Genomic DNA, 25,640 nt, shown 5'->3' with positions numbered 1-25,640 from the left:
TAGTACAGGGTGAGGCAGGCCACTTGTGTAGCCCCAGCCCAGACAGAACCCCAGATGCAGGCTACTTAGAGCAGGCAGACACATTTGGCGATAAATGCAGTGTTGAGCTCAGCACATAGCAAAAACATCTACAGCAGCTAAAGGATTAACAGGACACGAGAAGATAAAATGAAAGTACAGTAAGTGAAACAACTGAAAAAAGTATGAAGAAGAGACAACAAACTTCATCAATTAAGATCACTGATGACACAATAGCTACCATTAATCTGGAACATACATAGTTAATAATGAAGGTAATGAAATTCCAGATGTAATGCCATTTCAGATTTATAAAACCATTTGAGGGTGTGAAGAGAAGAAAAGCAAGAGATGATTGTGTTTCAATAGAAATGGTTAAGGATGGAAGTGAAGTAATATTGAAGAAACTTGGAAAACTGTTTACAAACTTTCTGGGGAAGAAGACAGTTCCTTATAAATGGAACAATACTGTAACTGTTCTACTTCACAACAAAGGGGACAAACAAACAAAAACAAAAAAATTATAGATCTATTGGCCTCCTCTCCATAAAGTACAAAGAATTTAGAATAGTTATAACCAACCACATTAAAAACATTAGCTTTTAATGAAGTGAGGAAATAAGCTGGCTTTAGAAGTGGATATAGTAGAATTAACCCCTTTACAAGTCATCAAAAAAATTACAGAACACGGCAATAAATGTGAATTTCACCTTTGAGTATCACAGATTTTGAGAAAGGTTTCATACTATGAACCAATAAAAACAATGTATCAGTTCTATCAATGTCAGTACACTGAAAAATATGTAAGTTAATGTTACCTCTTCCCTCAGACTACAACATGATGGTGGGAAACTCAAAATTGAAGGATAAGTATACTGCTACATCCATTTTCAATAAGATGCTACTCGAATTCAAAAATCTTAGCAGTAATCAACGCGCTTTCAAATCAAAACTGAAGAGTTTCCTCATGGGTCACTCCTTCTATTCTGTCGAGGAGTTCGTTGAAAAATTAAGCTGATTCTTATTGTATTGCTGATAGCGTTTACTTAAACTTATGGACTGACATGTTATCATGTTCACGAACATTTATTTTTATCTGTTATTACTTTTATGTTGTAAGTTCATGTAATGACACGTTCCATGACCTTGGAGATTTGCTCCTCAATTTGTTCCTACAGAACTTGACACGTAAATAAATAAATAAATAACAAGGCGACTCAATATCACTAAACTATTCTCAACAATGTAAGGAAGAGATAGATTGCAACTTACCATAAATATGACATGTTACGCTGCATACAGGCACAATTAAAAGACATTTACACATTAACTCTGGCCACAGCCTTTATCAGAAAAATAGAGGGAAACACACGCCATTCATTCACACAAGCAAGAACACCACACATGCACATGACGACCAACTGTGGTCATGGGTGCATGAGGTGTGCTTGCTTGTGTAAATGAATGGTGTGTTTCTCTCTTTCTTTTTCTGATGAAGACTGTGGCTGAAATCTAATGTGTACAGGTCTTCATTGTGCCTATGTGCCTGTCTGTGACTTATAATGTGTCATCTTGACAGTAAGTAGCAATCTATTGTTTCCTTACATTGTTGATGTTCAAACCTGGATTTTCCATTGTTTAAGATTATTCTCAGCAATCCAAGAGCACATTTTCAAATTCTGAAATTGGAAAAATGAATAAGGAATACACAGGAACATAAATGAACATCCTTCACTTTGTGGATGATGCTGAACTGTTTGCATCTGGTACAGATTGAATTTGAACAGTAAATAGAACAATACTGAACATAAGCCTGTTACTCACTTATTATAATGGATATCTAACATATCAAAATGAAATGAAATGAGTGTATGGCATTGTCGGCTGGAAGGCCCCATCCAGGAAAGTTTGGCCACCAAGTGCAAGTCTTATTTCAGTCAACGTCACATTGGGTGACTTGCGCACTGGTGATGAGGATGAAATGATGATGAGGAAAACACAACACCCAGTCCCCAATCAAAGAAAATCTCCAACCCGGCTGTCAATTGAACCAGGGCCCACTTGCATGGGAGGTGAGCACATTACCACCCAGCTAAGCAGGTGGACATCAGAATGAAAGAAGTACACATTAAGAATAAAGCCATAGAACCTGATGAATTTTTGTATTAAGAGTAGCAGTTGGTGGTGACTTGTTTGACAGTAAATAAAAAATGAAAACAGAAGATTAAATGGGGGCTGGAGTGCTTTTGGTACACTAAACATGATTTTTAAAACCAAGTTTAGAAGTGCCAGGAAAGGAAAGTTTACAATCAGTGTGTATTATCTAACTTGGTTATGTAAGCAGTACTCATGTTAAAAAAGTGCTCCTCTAACTGCAACAGTCTCTGTTATTGTGCACAAGGTGCCCCCAAGCCTGGAACACGAGTCATTTATATCTGCAGTAGCCGCCAGAAAGATCGCAGGAGGCGCACATCAGCACGGCGCGTCACTGACGGTAGTTGCCACAAGTAGAGTCCCGTCCACCAGAGGGCACGCGAAAATTCGGCCGCGTCCTCTGCCGGCGGAACAACAACAACAACTCAGGCAGCACGGGCTGTGCCCAGTCAGTTCACATCGGGCATGCCTAGGAGACAGTTCACAGTCTACGCTACGTGAAGTGCGACGGAAAACATGAACCGTGTTACTACACAATTGGCAATGAGGACGGGATTGTCGACGTGACGTACTCAAGATAACGCTGGAATATCTCCGGGCACTGAATATTCCGAAGGCCAACTGCTGGTATTGGTAAAGTCCAAACGTGGTGTTGACGACTGGCAGCCGTTTGGAGTCCTCATCAAGTGGTATCTGATGATAAGCCTCCGAAAGATCGATTTTCGAAAAATATTGGCCTCCCACCACGGCGGAGAACAATTCATCAGCACGAGGCAAAGGATAGGTGTCCACCACCAATTGGGAATTAATGGTGGCCTTGAAATCGCCACAAAGACGTAATTTTCCCTAGGGTTTCCTGACAATAACAAGGTGTGAAGCCCACTCACTAGAAGAAATGGGAAGAACGACCCCAAGGGCCATCAGCCGGTCTAGCTCTTCTTTTACCTGAGGGTGGAGAGCCAAGGGGATCTGCCTCACATGTAGAAAACGCGGGCGAGCCGACGCCTTCAACATTAAGTAAGCTTCAAAGTCTGAAACATACCCCAGGCCCTCCTCAAATATATCCGGAAAGTCAGAGATCAAAGATTCCAATGATTGATAGGGAACGTCTTTGGAGACCAACTGTATGGTGTCAGTGATAGAAAAACCGAAAGCCTGAAAGACATCCAAGCCAAAAAGGTTAGCGGAGCTTGCATCACTGACAACAATAAAAATAATAGGCCGAGTGACTGATTTGTAAGTCACGTCGGTAGTGAATTGACCCAGTAGAGGAATGAACTGTTTACCATACCCGTGTAGACGCCGGTAAATTGGCGCCAATGGCGGCGAGCCAAGGTCGAAGTAAGTTTGTGCATTCAACAAAGAAACAGCCGCACCCGTATCTACTTGCACTTGTAATTGGCGCGACCGAACCGACAGCTCGATAAAGAGTTTGTGCGCCGATGCATCAGGAGCCTAGCCCGATGAAACTTCCTGAATGTCAACGTCCATGTCCTCTGTACCTGCTTCCTTCGATTCTTTTGAGGCTGAGCGGCAAACTTTAGCAATGTGTCCTTTTTTATTACATTTGCGACAAACGGCCCAACGCTGGGGGCACTCTGACCGATCATGATGTACATAGCACGACGCCAAAGTTCGGGCTGTCTTCGCCGCACATTTTCACAGAATTGTCGCAAAATGTCACAGTAGTATGCAGAATTCACTTTTTCGTTGGGTGGGACAAATTCTTTGTGCACAATTCCCTTGGTATCAAAGTAAACAATAATCATGCTCTTCACTTTGCTCTTCACCTGTCCCACTTTTTCGGTCTTGGGGAGCCCGGGATCTTCCACTGAGACGATTGTTGCTTTGTCTCTGGGTCATAACTGTAAATCCAGCTCTCATCACCGGTGATAACCCGTAACAAGAAGATTGGATCATCAGATGCAGTCTGACAAAGGTCGGTGCACACTTCAACATGTGCTGTTCTGTTCGCAGACCCATCGTAAAATCGCCACACACCAAACACAGAGTATTACGGAAATCACTGTGGACACACAACACGTCCTCCCAGCTGAATGCCACTCCGCACATTGACTCATCAGATATGCAGATCTCGCCACCTAGCGGTGCAAAGATCTACTATGCCTACTTTCCAGATGGCAGCACCAGTCCCAAAAATTTTGCATTCCACCTCGTATTTGACAATGGGTGTAACCTAGCAAGACCTCCTGTGCTAAATTCACATGCTTGCATCTAATCTCTTCAGCACCCAAAAACAAAGAACAGTCAACAACACACAGCCAGGGAAAAGGGGAAGATGCTACAAATGCAAGGACAGTAAAACTAAATACTTTTGCAAAGTTTGCAAGGTGTGGTTATGCTTGGCACATCTGAAATGGTTTGCAGTGACTGTTTTGAAAAATGATGATTTTAGAGGACGATACCTCACAAACTATTCATTATATTGCCAATTTCTATTTATATAATGAAAATTCAACATTTTTGCTTCTTAGTTCTAGAACTTATTCCCAATTATATTCGTATTTCAAACAAGTTTACTTGTATTTCCAGTTTACTTACATTTAGTACTACAGAGAAGTATGTTTTAAGTTTTTTCCAATTATTGTATAGTTCAAGAAGTTAAAATAATGTCTCTATGGCACTTAGTACTGCTTGAACACAAGAAAAATTCATCATCTGATGTAAATACACTGTTTGTTGGGTCCCACAGACCCAGCCCAACTGTGCTTAAAACTATTTTTCACCCGACCATTCTAGAGTAAAATAAAGAATTGGAGATCTATGCCATTTCACTATGAGACTAATGGCAGGGTTGAACACATATATAAGAGAGTAGTTAAAATGTTGTCTAATTATGTGAACAGTTTGCACTCAGACTGGGGCCATCTATTGCCTAATTAGTAATTTTGTTGTACAATACCAAGGTACATGAAGCAACAGGGTTGAGTCCCTTTGAGGTAGTCTATGATCACAAAAAGCACTCACCACTGAAGATTAATACGCTGCCACCTGCAAATAAACTACAGAAAAGCGAAGGATCTGGCTAAAAATTAAACTTTATTTGGAAGAGAGTTCAGCAGAGCAGTGCAGCTGTGGCATGGAAGCAACAGTCCTGTAGTTAAAATAATGCTAAGAGGGTGCTGTACCAAGGGTAAAATTATGTGATATTACAACAAACAACCACAAAACTGGGCAGAACCAAGAAATTTATGAGCCCCTAAGGTGGATCAGTTCATGTATCCTGTGTCACATCACCTGTCAATTAAAGTTTTCAGATTGGAAAATTGCAATTCATTTTAATCACTTAACCAAGTATAAAGGTAGCGATATACCATCTCCTGTAATGGATCCAAAAAGACTGAATGAACCATTTAGAACAGAAGCCAATGTGTACAAAAACATTTACACAGCAGCTGACTAGTTTCCATTTGTTCAATTTATGTCCCCCCCCCCCCCCCCCCCCCCCCGCCCCCATACATTTTACAGTTTGTGTGTTAAGAACATATCTTAAGTCTTAGGGGGTGTTTGTAATATTAATTTCAATGTCACTCTATTGTTTAGCCATTCTGATGATTCTGTTGTGTTTTCACCCCATCAGGCACCTGATTAGATAGAATATTTTGCTTAAGTGATTTACGAAAGCACAGACCACAAATTGGTTTCACAGAGAAGGCTACCACATTGTTTTGAAGGAATCTGCAGAAATAAGATCACACTCTCTGTCGAACAGAGGTACCTATTGTTCAACCCGAGCTGAATAAGCACAATCCAGCACCACTCCACACACCCAGTCTCCATGCAGACTATCTATGACTCAGAATCTCTGTCACATGGTGAACAGTAACTTTCCTTTCGATAATATTTTCACATTCAGTTCTGGGTTTTCCATTGTTTTAATTATAGTACAAGTTAAGTCTTTCAGTTCGTGTTCATCAACTTTACCAATGATGTAATTCTTCAGTTTCTCTCAGTATATTTGTTGATTGAGAAGTCCATGGATGTACTACTGCCTGTTCGTAGAGTCCAGCAGGCACAATATTTCGGTGATCAGATACGTTGCTACTGTCAGGTGCACTGATGAAGTGATCTGCTGGGGGTGCACTGAAGACTTATAACCCATTCACACAAGTTGTTTCCTCAGCTTTCTGAACCCTAAGGCTCATGTCAGTGGCCACAGAAACGATTGCGTTGGAGTTTGGGGGCAGCGTTGTAGCAGTTGCTCTGTCTGCCCTGTCCACTTGATCATTTTGTTTGCTGAGTGCCTTCTTAATTAGACCCAATGTGTATTTCCAATCCTTGCTGACGAGGGGAGGCCATAACGTTGGAATCACGGATTTACTTCAAACTTTGTACACCTTTAGCAGGCCATTACAAACAACATAATGTGCAAGTGGTAAGGAGCACTGCTCTGGCAATTCCAAGAAAATGGCAACGAAAGTTGTATGCGTCTATTTTGTGGTATATGTATCTATATAAAGGTGGCCCCTCTTAAAAAGTCAATGTGGTGATGTGGTTAGCACTCACACTTAGTAAGAGGGTCGAGAATGAGGTAACAGTTTGAATCCTGCTAACATTTATATTTTAATCAACATTTTTTCATCACTGGTCATATTATTTAACTTATAAGTCATTTGAGAGGTAATATAATGAAGGGAAAAAATGTGCATTTTCTTGGAGTTGTAGTGAATTTCATTTACCATTTTACTATTTACTATTTTTAATTAAATTTTCAAGGATGAGGAACAAGGCTTGGAAAGCCCAACTCAGGCCTCGATAAATAATGATGCAAATGACATTACTCAGTAAGTCACAATGTGCCAGACCACAAGAGTAATGTACAGTCACTCGTCGCACGTGCTCTCAACATCATACGTTTCAGGATCATATTTGTCATACAGACATGAAAAACATAAACTGATATGGCATCTACTATATTGAACGATTGCAGCTTTCCCACATTTACAGAGAATGTTCATAGTTTCTATGAGAAAACACACCTAGTTCACATTTTGCAAAATTTCTCTTTCTTCCAATAGTTTGGTTGCAAACCTTATTTGACCAGTGATGAGAAAAACTGTAGATTAAAAATCACGTATGAGCGAGAGTCAAACCATCACCTCATACACATTTGTCTTATGAAGTTTGAACGCTAATCACTTGACCACCCTGAACGGAAACATCTGGCACTATGCATAAATATATATGCCACATAACATATGTGTAAATCTTCTCTTGCGATTTTCTCAGAACTGCCAGAGCAGTGCAGGGGCAGGGGAGGGGAAGGGGGATGGGAGGGGGAGGGAGAGTAGGGGGAGTTTGGGACTAATCAGCTACGTCATCAGTCCTGCCATGGTCAAGAGAAAAACTGATGGCACCATGGGCCATGGCTTGTGCAGACGCTGCCACTAACCTGTGTAGAGTAACAGGGTACTAAAAACACTATTACATAAGGCATGACCATCTCAGACAAAGAGTTTCTGCCCCAGGAACTGAAACATCTCAAAACTGTGTTTCAAAAATTGACTACTGAGATTGACATATTAAGTGCCCTCTTCACCCCACCACTACAGTACAACCTGTTCAAACAGAAGATGTCATGCAGGGAGAGGTAGCCACAGCCTTTAAACCATATACTGGCACGTTATCAGGGAAACTTTTCAATCAACAAATATGCTGGGAGAAACTGTAGAACTGCGTCACACACATTTATGAGGAGGAGATGTATTGCAGCCTGAAGAAATTCAGAAAGCTTCACCATCACAGATGGTGTGTGCTCAGTGCTCTTGCATTCAAGAGATGTCAAGTCAAGCATTGCTGTGGCAAACTTTACTCGGGCTATATATCACATTGATTCTGCAGTAGCCAGGAGAATCAAGCAGCCTTGCCTTGGTACATGACAGAATACACTTTACCCAGTAGTGTCTTGAATACAACTCCCATGAACTTTTTAAACTACATTTTCAACTTACCATCATTTTAACTTCTGGTCCTGAGAGTGGACACATGCAGCTACTTAGGTGGCATCTGATACTGCCCACAGGAAGGCTACAAGTCTTTAAACATTAAAAATTTTATGTTTCATCACTTGAGGCCCCATGCCTGACACATATTAATTGGCTGGAGGGGACTTAACTCTGCTCTCAGTACTAAGTTGACACAGATTGTGGAAATCATCAGTGAAGTTGAACAGGTGGTGGTGCGACTACCTCCTGAAGCAGCATAATGTGGTGATGGTAGTGATGATGATGATTTTGGGTTGTTGGGTGCTCAATGGTATGGTTATCAGCACCTACACAAATTTCCACTCTTTTCACTTTCCATTCTCGCCATTTTTATGAATGATGATCAAATGATGAGAACAACAGAAACACCCAGTCCCCAGATGGAGAAAATCCCCGACCAGGCTGGAAATTGAACCCAGGACCATGTGCTTCAGAGGCAGCAATGCTAACCACTAGACCATGAGCTTGAAGCAGCTGAAGAAGAAGTATATCATGAAACTTCTTATGCTCTGACGAGAACTGAGACTACCAATTCAAACATTAGCAGCATAGAGAGGGTGCCCATTTGGGACCCGAGAGTGTGCCCTGAGACTGTTTTCTTACCTGCTAACAAAGGCAACAGATCAATGCTGACCCTATCAAGGAGGTGGAGAACAATATCAGGGTGCTTCTGAAGGACTCAGCGCTATAAGAGGGAGTCACGAAGAAATTATTACCACAAGGACCTGTACTGTCAAGACATTGTGCACGTCCAAGGCCCACAAAGATGTGGTGCCATTACACCCCAATGTCAGCAATGTCAGGACTGCAATATATTTGCTGATGAAATACCTGATAGAAATTCTAAACCCTTATGTGGGTAAATGCCTGCATCACACTGAAAATTCTGCACATTTTGTGAAATGCCTAAGTAACTTCAGGCTGAAGCACTCTGATATCATAGTGAGCTTTGACATCACCTCATTATTCACCAGGATGCCTCTATGAGAACACTAGAGCTTATTGGTCATAAGTTTTCATCTTTTCGGGCATGTCATAAACTTCAAGTTTTTTCTGCTTAATGGGGAGTATTATAAACTAATGGAGAGGGTTGCAATGGACAGCCAGCTTCCAGCAGTGGCTGCAAATCTGTCAATAGAGCACATCAAGGAAGAGGTCTTGACATCATCCTAATGCATGTGCATGTCATATTCATTATCTGACCCCACAGAAGGAACAAACTCCATGACTTACTTGCACAACTGAACGCCATACATCCCAACACCAAATTCACTATGAAGACTAAAGAAGAAAGAATATACTATTCCTGGATGGTCAAGAGAAGAGCTGATAGCAGCAAGGGGCATGGTGTGTATCTGAAGAAAATGCACACCGGCCTGTATTTGCCTGCAGACAGCAGCCATCACCCCGTGTTCTGAAAAAAATGGTAATACACTATGGCAGATTACTGACGTTCTTCACCCTACCATTGCAGTACAACCTTTGGAGATGGTAAAAGTCATGGGGGAAGAGGCAGCTACAGCCTGTATGCTGTACAATGACATGCTATTGGGAAAAGTTGGGCACACACTGAAAATGTACTGAATAAGAAATTCTTTTACCTGCCCAATAAAACAAGTGCATGAAACAAGGGCATAAAAAATTATCTGAGATTGCGAAACGCTGGGGTCTACCAGATTCTGTACCAATGTGGCAAGAGACATATTGGACAAACAAAGTGCACCATCAAAGATCGATCCCGAGAATACCAGTGGCACACTCAACTAAGATATCCCAACAAGTCGGCAGTCACAGAGCATTGTTTGTCACAGAATTATGCAATGGATACAAGGATTTTAGCACAGACTTCGAAATAATAGGGCAGTGTCACTAGAGAAGCCACCGCAATTCACACCAGGGACAACTTTATCAACCGGGACTGAGGCTATAATCTCAGCAAGGCTCGGGAACAAGTCCTGGATTTAGCTCAGAAAACGCTATGCAAACACAGTGACCTGACATCCGACAGCTGCTTCCAGCAATGTTTCTTACGAAAATAAAACTCAAAATACATTTTAAAGGTGTGCACTATTTTCTTGCCTACTTCTGATCTGCCCTTTGGGTCAAGTCAGTTCTTCCAAGTGGGGTATTCTCTAACATATTCTACACTGAGCCTTCAACTCAGCAGAAGTATCCCTGATGAAGAGCATGTCATGGTTCCACATCAGCCAAAACAGCCTTGCTGTGTGCCTCTTGCCATGAAATGTTCCTTTATATTTTGCATTTACATTAATACTTTGCAAGCCACTGACGGTGTGTGGTGGAGGGTACTTCTGGTACTGCTAACTGATCCCCTCCGCTTCCCTGTTCCACCTGCAGTTGGCGCGTGGGAAGACTCACTGTCAACAAGCCTCTGTATTAGCTCCAATTTCTCAAATTTTCTCTTTGTGATCATTTTGTGAGATGTAGCACCTGCCATTCGAGTTTTCTTGGGCACCTCCGGAAAGTTCTTGCACTGACTAAATGATCCTGTGATGAAATACGCTACTCTTCGTGCAGTATCAGTTAGTCTTCTCTATCTCTTCTATCAGTCCTACCTGTTGATGATCTCATGGAGGAACAGACGAACTGAGTTTTGCAAGATATGCTTGTGAAACCCATGTTGATTTCACAGAGGCGATTTTCATCCTCCAAAAATTTCATAATTCTTAGCATAAAACATGTTCCATAATTATACAACAGACTGACATCAATGATATATGCTTACAATTTTGAGCATCTGTCCTATGACTCTTTCTGAAAATGAGAATGACCTGCAATCGTTTCTAGTCACTTTGTATCCTGCATTGTTCAAGAGAACTAAAATAAACCACTACTAAGAAAGGGAGAAACTTCTTTCGCATAATCTTTTTAGAATTTTACATGTATTTCATCTGGTCCTGATGCCTTTCCCCAGCTAACCAATTGTAGTTGCTTTTCTGTTCTACAATTTATTATGTCAGTATCTGCCAGTTTGATGTTCATATAATGGCGGTGGCCTCGCGGTTCTAGGCGCGCAGTCCGGAACCCTGAGACTGATACGGTCGCAGGTTCGAATCCTGCCTCGGGCATGGATGTGTGTGATGTCCTTAGGTTAGTTAGGTTTAAGTAGTTCTACGTTCTAGGGGACTGATGACCACAGCAGTTGAGTCCCATAGTGCTCAGAGCCATTTTGAACCAGCCATTTCATATAATGATTGAAAGGAGGGATTGTATTACCAACTTCTGGAGAGGAACAATTTTGGAAGACCGAATTCAGTATTTCAGTCTTCCATTTCGGTGCCTGTATGGTCACTTAGTGACTGTGTAGATGATTTTGAATTCCTTACTAATTTTACATAATACCAAAACCTTGTAGGATTTTTAGTTAAATTGGTGTATGAAATTTTACTTTCAGATCCATTCAGCACTTCTCTCGTACCTCTCCTTATGTCTATTTTTGCTCTGTTCAGCTTTTGTTTTTCCGTTAGTTTTTGACTTCTCTTGAATCTTCGATGAAACTCTGTTTGTATAGCAGTTTTCTAACAAAGCTATTGAACCACTGTGGGTCATTCCCAACCCTCAAGATCTTGCTTGGAATCTATTTGTCTAAGGTATATTGTATGATGTTTTTGAATTTTTCCCATTTATGCTGCGCGTTTTCTTCCTCAGGGCTGAATATTTGATGTTGACAACTCAAATAGTCTGCAAATTAAATCCTGTAACTCTTGCCAAACAAAAATATTTTCCTCCATTTCCTAACATTCTTTGTAATACCTATAGTCATAGTTGCCATCACAGCTTTATAATCACTGATGCTTTCCCCTACATTAACTCATTGTATAAGTTTAGGTCTGTTTGTTGGTAGCAGGTCTTGAGTTGGTTTACTAATTATGTACATGAATTAATATTCGAACAAGACATACACAATATTTTCACACGAATACCTGTCTCTGATACCAGTTTCGATCATGTGTCTCTCCCAATCTGTACCTTGCAAGTTGAAGTCACCCCCTATTACAACAGTATTATGAGGAAAGTTATTAATGTTACTCTGTAAGTTCTCTCTGAAGCATTGTGTCACTATGCCTCCTGACATTTCACCAATATTTATAATGATATTATCAGTCAATACAGATACTCTTTCCTCTGGTGTGATAACTAAATTTAACATAATTGGTTAATCAAAAAGTCAACAAGTGTATGGACAGTTCATTGTGTCCAACAGGTACAATATGCTGTCGATCAGGCATGTTGCTATAGTCAGGTGCATGGACAAAATGAGTTGGTGGGGGCACATGGAAGATTCATAACCCCTTCCTCTACGAGACATCCCCTATGCAGTTCGCGTCCCAGGGTATGTGTTGGCAGCTTTGGAGGCGAATGCAGAATGCATCAGCATCTGTGGCAGCATTGTTGTAGTCGCTTCTGCCATCAGAAGAGGAAGATTTAAAAAAGTGTTCCTAAACAAAGGACAAGGCAAACCATTAAGTAGGAGTGCCACCACAGCCTTAATGATTCTTGTGTGGCAATGCCAACATAGCATGCCTCGCCAAGAATTTGTGACAATCCTGCCCCAACTGTCCAGGAGCAATAAGCATGTGTTGGTCACTGTACAGACATTCTTGGCTTTCACCCCATCAGTGCAAGCATTTATATAAGCTGCACCTAAATATATTCACACACAGCAACTCACATCAACCGAAAAAGTCCATTGGTTGCAACTTATAACCAAGCAAGAGGACAACTAGTACAGCAATTTAATGCTACATTTATATAATACCCATGTGGCAGCAGCAAGAGCAAAAAATTGGGTACATTTTACTGAGAGTCACTGACACTGACAACACCAAACTCATTCCAATACATTTTTATGACTACAGTGATGTTACGTACAAGTATAGCAAAAAGGGGACACAATATACAGGAAGCATCGCCAGTAAACTGACGGTAATAAAATTTAAAATAAAGATGTTTTTGCAGATAGTGTCAAAGTAATTTCAAGGGTAAACCATCCTCAAACCCTTCCTGCTCCCTTGCAATTCTTCTGAATGCATAACACTGAAAAGAAGTACACTCAAGTGTATCCCTGCACTGACACTAGAACAAGTAGGTGAAACAAAGTGACAGTCAGCTGATCTTCAAGTTGACACTACAGTTCCAAGTAAGTGCTTGTGTGTATATGTGGTGATTGCCCTTCTCCCCGCTGTTTGGACACCAAATGGATGAATAAGTTCCTTTACAGATGGCGCAAATATCAATTTTGAATTGTGGCAATGAAATATGGACTTTTAACAGAAAAATCTTGAAAAACTGATGGTAGTTTTATAATGAGCAATGGAGATATGAATGTTAGGAATTACTAGGAGTTACAAGAAAACAATCAAATGGATCAGGAAAGAAACAGGAAAACAGAGTTGGGTGTGACATGTAGTGAGTTGAACTACTGGTAGATGGACCAAGGAAGTTCTTTGCTGATTTCAAGATATAAGGAAAGACCAAGAGCATGATCTAATTTTAGGTGGGGAGATGACAGTAGAGAACAAGCAGGAGCAACTTCAACTGGTATATCTGAATATTATGATGATGATGATGAGTCTAGAGCAGGCCCTTATCCAGTAGTAGATGTTGAATGGTTGATTATTATGATGAAAAATTAGCTAGGCTAATGTGTCTCTTTTATTCAAATTAGCCCTGGCTCTGCTCAGTTAACACTGATAATGTCCATTAAATGGAAGACTGTAACATAAAACAAAAAGGTACTCAAGTGCTGTGGAATTAGATCCAATACTGTCTGATGCCTCTGCTGATGATAGTAGTGCATTTCAGGCAATATATGGTGCACTCTCAAACAACCAGCTTCCAGTGAGGAAGCTGTAAAAATCACTACTGAATGATCCTGATTTCATTTCACCCTCCTTAATGGATTCCTGGTTCATGTAGGGTCCAGAGTGTCATTACATTTTCCAGATTATAATTAATTATTTTCTGTAACCTCCAAATTGTTTAATTTAGTATGGAAGATTCAGTTAAATGGCTGATATCTTGTCATTAATAAATACTTATTTCTCTAATAATGCAATTAGATTCAGGCACTGAAACCCAAAAGAATGTGACTGTCTATGTAAATTGAATACAAACTAGTCTGGACAAATTTGACTTGTGGTTTCACTTCCCATTGCGTCACAGAACATGGAGTCCACTGAAGGAAGAAGGAAGGAAAATTAGGGATTTAGCACCCCACTTAAGAAAAGATCATTAGACGCAGAGCCAAGTTAGGAGAGGATACAAGTGGGGAAAGAAATGTGGTGTGTCCTTTTCACAGAAACCATCCAAAACCAAAAAAAAAAAAAAAAAAAAAACTATGGGAAGTCTAAAGCAGAAAGGCTGGACAATGATATGAGCCATGCTTTTCCGAAATGCAAATACAGTGTATCAATCACAGCACCACTATACTCAGTCAGTATTTACTTTATCATTTCAGGAACCTGTAAGCTAATGAATCAAATTTTGTTACATGGCTGTGCACAGAATCAAAGTCTGAATGCCAATTGTTGTTCATCCCCCTATTGGTTTGCCTGAGCAATGAAGTTAGTGGCTTGGTTTCATGTACTGTTAACTCAGACAGGTAATTCAGGACACAGAATTTGTCACAGTAACACAAGTGGTCTGATATTTCCTCATTCAAAATTTTCAGCTGGAACAAGATAGCAAGGCACCCTATGAATAGAAAGAGAGGCATTATTCTAAAGTGGAGATGTGTCAGATTCCCTGTATTCAGAATATATATATATATATATATATAACCTCCCTAAAAGGCAAATTTGCATGGAGATGCAATATACATGACATACATTATACCCCCCACGCTCACAAGGGGGGTGTCCCCTAAGAGTCGGCAGGCACATTTCCTCTGGTGTTTCAGCAGCTATTTACAATATCTTTTCATAGCCGATCAAGTCTTTCACGCAATGCCCAGTGTCAGCATAAAGTGTCTGTTCGTTTCCCCATTACAAATGAAATTATTTTTAATGCAGAATTTAACATGCCCATTTGACAGATTAATCTCGTGCAATATTTGTTTTATCAGTATGTATTAACAGTGACAGTAAAACCTGAAGAATAACCAGTACTCCAGCAGCAACAGCATAACCTTGGCCTACATTGACTGCTACCATCAAGCACACAGCAATACAGGTCGCTACTGAATTGCTGTTTATTCTTCATGTTTTCTGTCGTGTTAATACCTGTTGATAAAATGAATACTGGACTAGACGAATTTGGGAGCACTCTATTGAATGGGCATATAAAATCTCAATCTAAAAATCATTTTGTCTGAAACAAGCCAACGCTTTGTGTTGACACTGAGCGTTTTGTGGGAGATGTAATGTGCAGAAAATATTTGGGCTGACTCCAGCTACACAATGCAAAAATGAAACTGTAGATATGTACCAAAACACATGAGAAAATCCACCTGACGACTCTTAGGAGACACACTCAGTATATAAAGGTTCACATATTTTTTACTAGATAGTACTGTCCTGTTATTAAATATAACTGGTTCCAGTGTGTCAACATGATACAGATGGACATCATCACATTAGGCAAGAGATTAGAGCACTACATCAAAAGTACACACAGTGTCTGTTCCAGAGGTGAGATGTGTCAGCTTCACTGTCTTCCACTAACAATTTGTGTTAAATGTAAAATAAGAAACGTTTAGGTGAGAGTGTCATACGTTGAGGTACCTAGGAATACATGATGATTAATGGTCCCTGTTTTAATTTACTGACTGATTTTAAAATCACATGAAGAAATGTGCAATAGAATCCACCATAAACAGTTCTTTGTATTTTCTACTGTGTTGTTATTGTGAGACATGAGAGTAGGTTTTGTGCAGCACTTGCAAATACTTTGAGTTCTATATATTTAAGTTCTGTGCAATATATTCGGGGACATTTTTAATTCTTCAGTTACAGAGTTTTATAGTGAGTAAATTCTGTATATTTTTAAAACTAGTTTGTAATGTGTGAATGATCAAGTCATACTTCATCTATCGTACACAATTTTGTACCTTGAAATGGAAAACAGTCTTCAACTAGGGGAATACATGGTGTTCGTAAATGAACTGAGTTTCTTTAAGGTCTTAATTTTTCTTGTCTTGAAAATACACATTTTTGTTAGTAGTCACTATCTCCTATTTCAAAATGTTTTTAAACTGTAACTGGTTTTTAGTAATACTACTTCTTAATTTTATTTCACTTACTGACTATCAGTGTGTAGTAGAATAATAATGTAACACACAGGCAATTACATACAGCACTGACAAGATATTCTTGACTGCAATACTTTTAAATTTGAATAGAATAGTTGTTTGTTCCCATGCACAGTCAAAGACAGAATTCATGAGACCCCTTGACCCTATTATTATGTCCAATTGCACAGCTTTATTGTCTCTTCCACAGCATAAGATTCAAGGAGATGAAGTGCTACCAACATACTGTCTGCAGGCCTGGAGTTGAAAAACTATTTGAGCCTTGTCCGACTGTTTTAGATAATTCAAGAAACTATATTGTTGTTGATTAATTTATCTCTTATGTTTTATCTGTTGTATTTAATAAACTTATGAAAAATGCCATATAGCACGCACTGTACTAATACAAATGAATTACAACTTATCATCATAGTATTTTTAATAAAAACTTTTTTAATAGAACAGAGAATCCCAAATTGTCACAAATTGACGGGATAATATGCACTTTCAGTGTATTTAAAACAGGTCTGTGTTTGTTCAGTTCACTACTGTATTGAAGTGGTGTTACAGGAACGACTACCACAGAAGTATGCAAAATGAAGCAGAAGGAGTATATACATAATGAAATTCACTTAACAATTCATTGAGTGGCACAATTAAGTCAATACAATGGACAAAAGCAAAAAAAAAACAGGCATTAACAAGTGCAGTCATGCAAGTTTTTCATCTATACAACTCTAGAGGTACAGAATCAAGGTAGCAACAAAACTTATGGGGGAGAATTTGCCTTGAGATTTCTTTACTGATTATCAGTGTGACTGCTAATGGCTCTACCACAGAAGAGGTAAACATATTTACTCCAGCAAGACTAAAGCCAAAAACAAATGCAGTCCCCCCCCCCCCCCCCCCTCCCTCAAAGGACAAACACTTTACGACTAAGCTATTGTACAGCTGTAACAGACATCACTCCCTTGTTGTTCCAGTGATGGCTAAGATGGAGCTTTCCCAGTGTATATGGGAAAGTAAGCTGCAGTTTCTGTTGCTACAACTTTCTTGAACTCAAAAACATAAATTTTCTATATCTGCATCATCCCTTAAATAAGAATCATTCAGAATATTTAATCTAATGCCAAGAAAAAAATTTAATAAATTTCTCAGGAAGTAAATCAATGGCCATACAGTTGACAAATGTATTCTAAAGTGTTGCCAGTTCTCCATTAGAATAGTAATAGACAGAATACATCTGTTCAGCCTGTGTGTTGCTTGAGCTAGTTAGCAGTGGGAAAGCTGACACTTCAAAGGCATAGTGGCACCTGCTGCCAACACACTGACTGGAAGCAGAACTACCAAGTATAGGCCAATGAATGTTATAGGAATTTCCATAACTATGATTTGTGTATGAAGGGTAGTTATGAATAGTATCCAGATGCACCAACTGCAACTCAAACATTATAAATAAAGAGCAGGAAATCTTATTTGGGTAGCTCTCCTCTTCCATAGCTGTCCTAGCTACTTTTGTTTTTTCTGCCTTAAGCAAACTGCGAACTAAGACACTCATTTATGGGAAGTGATGTGCTACTTTAATATCACCAGATGCTATTAACATTATGAGTAAATAACATTCATTTTAATATTATCTACAAAGTGTTTATAATTAAAGTTTCAAAAAGCTGTAAAAACCAATTGCTCAGAATGATTTTGAATTTCAACATAGTATTATCGAAGAAGGAAAAAAATGTTACTCGGGGGTGGAGGGTGGGGGGGTGGGGGGGGGTGGGGAGAAGTACACTCAGTCTGCCTGTCTCTGTGTAGGATCATGTGCTGCTGTTAAAGCTCTTTTACAACAATGGTGACTGTGCACCAGTAACCCTACACAAGTTCTGAACCCTCAAGGGTGCGAAAAAAGGCATTGGTCTGATGTCTGCCATGGGTCTAGAGAAAATTATTATGAAGTTTGAGAAGACAGTTTCTTTTGAAGGGCAATGTGGTAGAGGGAGGAAAGCAACTGATCTGACATCAGTAGAAGGTATGGCTACAGCATTGCAGAAAGGGTCAGGTGGTGATGTAGAAAAGTGCAGTCACTGGTAAATACCATTCAACAGTGTGGGTGTGTGAGTAGGATCATTTTTATGCAAGAAGGCACTCCTCTGCACATTGAACAGCCAGTGAAGCTGCTACTGTAGAGGCATTCTGGAAATGCTAGAATTATCAGCTGTCAGTTCCCTTCAGTATGGCCATACAGATCCCTTGATCTTAATCCGTGTGACTTCTGGCAGTGGGTGTATCTGAAAGATGCAGTGTTCCATACTCCGATTACAAATGTAGCTGAACTGAAGGCACACATTGCACAACACATTCTGAATATGACCCCTGAGACACTCCAGTCTGTTGTGAAACACACTGCTTCTCAATTTCAGTTTGTAGCAGAGAACAGTAGACAGCATAATGAACATGTCTTGTGCCCATCTCAAGGCAATTAAAAACTGATTTCACTGTTGTTTTTTATGTTGTATTTGTCTTCAGGACAATTAAAAACCTTTTTTTTGTTGTTTTACGCCACAGGAAAATTAAAAAATGATTTTTTTTAAATCTGTTGTGGTATGATCTTGCCGTGGTGGATGCACTTACCCGACTAACAGTTCCACAACTGTTGAAAGTCAGACTTGTGCACTCATGTACATAGCATCACGGATCGTTACAATATCAACACTTATACAGTGGTACCTCCACATTACAATAACCTTCAGATATGCGTGCCTGTCTGAAGAACATCGCAATGTAAGGATACTTACACTCTATACGCACAGACATATTAACCCTCCATGTTGTTATGTGCATGAGGACCCCAGCAGGATGTGTATTACTGTAAGGTACAATGGTCAGCCCAATATGAAATAAACATTGCAATTCAAGGACATCATACACTCTATGGCATGCTATATGCCCCCGGAGTACAGCAGGTGGCAGAATTCTCCACAACCCGTTATCAACGTATCTCGAATCTTTGGCACTGTGTCACATGTCACAATTTTGTCAGTACTCATCGTGGTGTACCATGCATTTATTTCTTTTTGGGTTTCTAAGGTCCACTAACATGTGGACAATAGTGTGTAATAAACATGGAAAGGAGACTGAGGTTAAATTCCATGTAGCACAGTTCAAAGTCGAAAACTTTGACCTTATAGATATAAAAAATATATCTATAAAATATGTACAATATGTTTTGCTATTTGGGGAGCAAAATAACTGATGATGGTCGAAGTAGAGAGGATATAAAATGTAGACTGGCAATGGCAAGTGAAGCGTTTCTGAAGAAGAAAAATTTGTTGACATCAAGTATAGATTTAAATGTCAGGAAGTCATTTCAGAAAGTATTTGTATGGAGTGTAGCCATGTATGGAAGTGAAACGTGGACGATAAATAGTTTAGACAAGAAGAGAATGGAAGCTTTTGAATGTGGTGCTACAGAAGAATGCTGAAGATCAGATGGGTAGAACACATAACTAATGAGGAGGTATTGAATAGAATTGGGGAGAAGAAGAGCTTGTGGCACAACTTAGCTAGAAGAAGGGATCAGTTGGTAGGACATGTTCTGAGACATCAAGGGATCACCAATTTAGTATTGCAGGGCAGCGTGGAGGGTAAAAATCGTAGAGGGAGACCAAGAGAAGAATACACTTAGCAGATTCAGAAGGATGTAGGCTGCAGTAGGTACTGGGAGATGAAGAGGCTTAGACAGGATAGAGTAGTATGGAGAGCTGCATCAAACCAGTCTCAGGACTGAAGACCACAACAACAACATTGTACAAAAATATATGTACAAATTTTCACAATTGAACTATATCCTCTTCCACCCCCCCCCCCCCCCCCCCCGATAATAACTGGGTATCATGGGGGTCTTGCTGACGAGAACTGCTGACTTCTACCATAGCGTACCCTGCCGATTTCAAAAATGCAAATTTAGCACAAGTACTTTAGAATATAGCTGAGCAAGTCAACAATTTTACTCTTTCAAACAATAGAAAGTCCAGGTTATACTATCAACAATATTATGAAAAGGAGAGATTGCTACTCAGCATAAAAATAACATGTTGAATTGGAGACAGGTACAATGAAGACTGACACAGAGTTTTCGAGAACCCTTCTTCAGAAAAGAAATGAAAATATACACACGTTCACATACGCAGACACTCATCACACAAATGATGGCTATTTCTGGCTGCTCTAGCCTAGGGTGTATACATGGACAAGGAAAAAAAATTACCGGATTTTTCCCAGATTTCCCAGTTGAAAATACACTTTCTCCTGGGTGAAAATACGCATTTTCCGTGTTACGTGACAGGAACTTTTCCTCAGCACTGTAAAACTTATCAATCCTTAGAATGTTTATGGTTTTACACACTGACGTTGAATTTCCCCGCACTTTAGAAAGCAAAACTCGGGGGAGAAAAAACAAATGTTTTGTTTGATGTGCCGCAACATGTACGCTGCATATTTTCGTGTTACGAAGATGTAAGTTAGAATTCCACCAAACACCGCATGTTACTTCCTGAAGTATAGAAATCGAGATTGCAACGCACTTTTGTAATACAGTCATAGCTCAGCTGATGACAACATAGGACACCTGATGTAGTCAGCCAATAGCAAGATCACTCTTAAGTAGTGCAAACACACAAATAAGAAAAGTTAATAGTTTAAATTAATATACATAGTGTTGCTACAAGAAAAATCAAGCTTTCACATATAATATTGGTCTCTAAGATTAATAAGCTGCAAGAGAAGCTAAGTTTCCACATATAATGTAGATCTTTTTTGCACACGTTACACTTTAAGGTACATCACACAAGTACGCCAGTAAAATTTTTAATACCGACGTAAATGTCTGATCATCTAGGCTTGAAATCCTTCTAGATGGTCATAATCAAAGACACGATTTTTAAATGAGAGCCACACACTCTGTGATTTACGAAATTCATCGAACATTCTCATACACAGTTCATCTTGCATGAAAGGAAATTTATTTTGAAAGTAACGCTTTTCAAACCACCATTCTCAATATCTTCCCATGACCTGTTAGAAATTGGTTTGTTTCAGCAGTTGCCAGAGAGCGCCAGGGAACAGGCGTCACTGCCCTTGCGCAGCTATGATGACGCAGAAAGTCCGCATGTTCGTATGTGTAAAATATTAAAAGACCTTGTATTATGTCATGAAAGAAACAAGACATCAGAGGATACTTCAAGAGCATCGGAATTTCATGAACCACACTGAAAGGCATAATTCGGTTTAAAGTGCACATTCATATATCCAGAATCAGATGAACCTTTTTTTGAGTACCAGTACTGTATTATCTCATGTTTAGTTCTATATTATGGCATAATGCCATACGAGCTAGAAAATGGAAAATGTGCGCAGTTGAAACTAGCCAACAGTGTGGAATCAAACACTTCATTTCAAATAAATTGACTGCCTCAGTGCAAAAAATTAATAAAAGCCAAATCTCTTTAGCAAACTGACAAAAATAACTTCATTGCTCTGCGAAACTAATAACATTTTTTGCCTTCCGTAATTATACAAACATATTTTAATTCATTTGATAGCTCCCGGCCACAGAAATCCATTTTGTTTTCATTTAATGTGGGAGCAATAAATGAAGAGGCAACAGCACAACCACTAAACGTAAACATGGGTCACGTGGAGACTCCCCACTGCAACTCAGACTGCTCTTGGTATCAGCCCAGATCTACAGTATTTCCGAACTGGGGCTATACTAGGTAGTGGCGCCCAGCCACACATCTGTAACCAGAAGTGGGAGAAGGTACTACTCATATGTGACTCAACTGGACACGCACAAGAGCCCACCCGCAACCGCTCAAATGAATCAAATGTAAACAGCTGTCACATCACACTCATCGGAGGCAATTTGTTGTTAGGAAGCATGCATAGTCTTCCTAAAGCCTTTGACACACTTTGCTGTTGGCAGACGCTTGTATGAGCACTGTGTTTTATTGTTATATATGGCATATTTCCTTTATGACTTAAGTTTTATTTCCGTTTTTTTTCTTTTTTTTTTCTTTCTTTTTTCCGCTCCTCTTCTTCATGTTTTGTTGCTGCAGTATTATTCTGCAGAAGTGGGATACAATAATATCCTTTGTTAGAGTATTGGTTCTTAGCTGTCAAAATCACAAAAATTTAAATGAAAACTAAAACAATGTAAAATTCCGGGGTTTTTCCCGGTTTTCTCCCAGATGAAAAAATTCCCAGGTTTTTCACAGACCTAGTTGTCCCGGGTCGTATACACCCTGTAGCCAGACTGCAATGGTCACATTGAATGAAAGCAGCAACACAGAGTGGGCCAGGAAAGGTGGAGGGATAGCACAGTATGTGTGCATGCGTGAGAAGGGCACTGTCCAATGGAGCGGGCAGAGATTAGAAGGCGACAGGACAAAGTTGCCATACAGAGTATTGGGAGGCTGTGGGGAAAGGGCTGGGAGGACAGTAAAGGAGAGGATCAGAGAAGGGGACGAGACCAGTGGGTGCGTTGCAGGAAGTGGCGCACAATGAGGGTGAGGGGATGTGAAATAGATGTAGGTGACAAGACACAGGGAGCAGAATCTGTTGGGTGGAAGGCATGGAGACATTGGTTATTGCAGGCTGATGCCATGATTATTTCAAGAATGCAGAACATGTTTTAAGGATAACTCCCACGTGCACAGTCCAGAAAAGCTGATGGTGCAGGGGAGGATCCAGATGGCTCGGGTTGTGAAACGGCCGCTGAAATCAAGCATGTTATGTTCAGCAGCATGTTTTGCCACAGGGTAGTCCACTTCTCTTTCCGCTAGGCCACAGTTTGGTGGTGGTCATTCATCTTGGTGGACAGCTAGTTGGTAGTGATACCAACAAAAAAAGCTATGCAATGATTGCAGCAGAGCTGGTATATGATGCGGCTGCTTCCATATGTGGCCAGGCCTCCGATGGCATAGGATAAATCTGTGACAGGGCTGGAATGGTAGGATAAGCCTGCGACAGGACTGGAATAGCAAGCGCTGGCTGGTTGGATTGGGCATGTCTCGCACCTGGCTCTTCCACAGGGATATGATTCCTGTGGCAAGGGGCTGGGATTAGGAGTAGAATAGGGATGGATTAGGATATTGTAAAGGTTGGGAGGGTGACGGAAAATACATAGGATGAGACGTTCAGCATATTGGGCAAGTGAATACTTGTTACTGCAGAATGCCTTCCTCGGGTGGCCAGGCTGTATGGGAGGGACTTTTTGGTGTGGAAGGGATGGCAGCTGTTGAATTCCAGGTAGTGTTGGAGGTTGGTGGGTTTAATGCGGACAGAGGTGTGGATGGAGCCATCAGATGAAAGCAAATCAGTGTACAGGAAGGTGGTATGCTGGGTTGGGGAGGACCAGGTGAAGTGGATGGGAGAGAAGCTGTTGAGGTTGCGAAGGAATGAGGATAGGATGTCTTGGCCCTGAATGCAGATCACGAAGATATCATCAATGAACTTTGAACTAGACTAGGGGTTTGAGGTTTTGGGAGTCTAGGAAGATTATGTCTAGATGGCCCATAAATGGGTTGGCACAGGACAGAGAGATGCAGGTGCCCATGGCTGTGCCACAAATTTATTTGTATACCTTCCCTTCAAAGGAGCAGTAGTTGGCTGCTTCACAACTGAGTCATCTGGATCCTCCACCACCAGCTTCTCTGAACTGCACAGATGGGAGTTGCCCTTACAATGCATTCTCTACTCCCAAAATTATCCCAGCCTCAACCTACAATAACCAATGTCCACACACCCTCCACCCAACAGTTTCTGCCCCTTCTATCCTACCACCTCCTCCCAATTCACATCCCTCACCCTCAATGTGCACTGTGCTCTGCCAGTGCACCCACCAGTCTTTTCCCCTCTCTGCTCCTCTACTTTTCCACTCCCCCCCCCCCCCCCCCCCCCGTTCCCCCACAGCATCATGACATTGCACCTGGAAGCCTGGGCCTCGCCGCCTTCAGTCCCTGCATGTTGTTCTCTTCACCCCCCCCCCCCTCCCCCCACAGCACCATGCTTACCTTCCTCCTTCCCTGCCTCTACTACAGATTGTTGCTTTCATCCAACACAACAGTTGCAGTTGAGCTATCAGCAAGAGCGTTCAGAGATGGCAGGTGTGTGTGTGTGTGTGTGTGTGTGTGTGTGTGTGTGTGTGTGTGTTTTACTTTCTTTTCTGAAGAAGGCTTTGCCCAAAAGCTCAGTATCCAGACTTTTCATTGTGCCTGTCTGCACCTCAAAGTGTCACCTTTATGGTGAATAGCAATCTATCATTTTCACATATACATACAGATAAATTTTAACACACTAGGCTAGTGAATTTCTCTCATTTTTTAAAGAGAAACACCAGATTTCAAAACTCTTCCAAACACATTCACTCTTCAAATTCTTATGCAATGTAACAGAAAGGAATTACTTAATTTGCCCAGTTGGAAAAAAAAGAAACTTTCGTATGTGGGGGGGGGGGGGGGGGGGGAGTACTTGGTGATTGGGAAGGCTTGGGTATTGGGGAGGACCTAATCAACTGAAGCATTAAACAACCTAGTTTAATCAACAGCAATGACATAATCTGTTCCATAGGTTAAGTCTATCAGATAGGAGACAGAAGAGTGTGGCACACAACATTTTACTTTGCATTGAACTTTACAAGGAAATGAGCATGGGCAGACTACAGTATAACTGAACAAGTCATTCACTTTTCTCTCTCTCTCTCTCTCTCTCTCTCTATCTCTCTCTCTCTCTCTCTCACACACACACACACACACACACACACACACACACACACCTGAAATTTTTGACTAGGATGGAATTGTTCCAATAATAAGTTATGGAAGCTCCAGATTCTAAGATCCAAGTGCCAACGATGAAAATCCAAGAGGACTCAAATGGTAAACCCTGCTCACTTGCGAAAAGGGTTGGTAATATGAGGCACATTGGAACTGTTATAGACTGGCATGATAGGATGGTAAACAATTAAATGAGTACAAGCTATGCAATGAAGCATAGTTTGAAAGTATGATAAACATCCCAAAAAAGTATACGTATACGAGACACTAGCTTATACAGGACAAAAATGACGAAGGGGAAAAATGAAGCACGTAAACCAGATATGCTGAAAGACCAGTGCAGGGACAATATATAAAAACACATTAAGAAATTAAAATGGT

The 25,640-nt window shown here is 40.5% G+C and overlaps 1 protein-coding gene across 2 annotated transcripts in view; it reads right to left on the bottom strand.

The window, feature by feature from the left end:
- LOC126298377 (inhibitor of growth protein 3-like) overlaps window positions 1-25,640 on the bottom strand; it is a 171,589-nt gene that overhangs the window by 103,923 nt on the left and 42,026 nt on the right. The gene's annotated exons all lie outside the window — the stretch shown is intronic.

This window comes from Schistocerca gregaria, chromosome X, assembly GCF_023897955.1.
Source record: "Schistocerca gregaria isolate iqSchGreg1 chromosome X, iqSchGreg1.2, whole genome shotgun sequence".
In the NCBI taxonomy this organism is placed as follows: Eukaryota; Metazoa; Arthropoda; class Insecta; order Orthoptera; family Acrididae; genus Schistocerca; species Schistocerca gregaria.
This window is presented reverse-complemented; position numbering and strand designations above follow the sequence as displayed.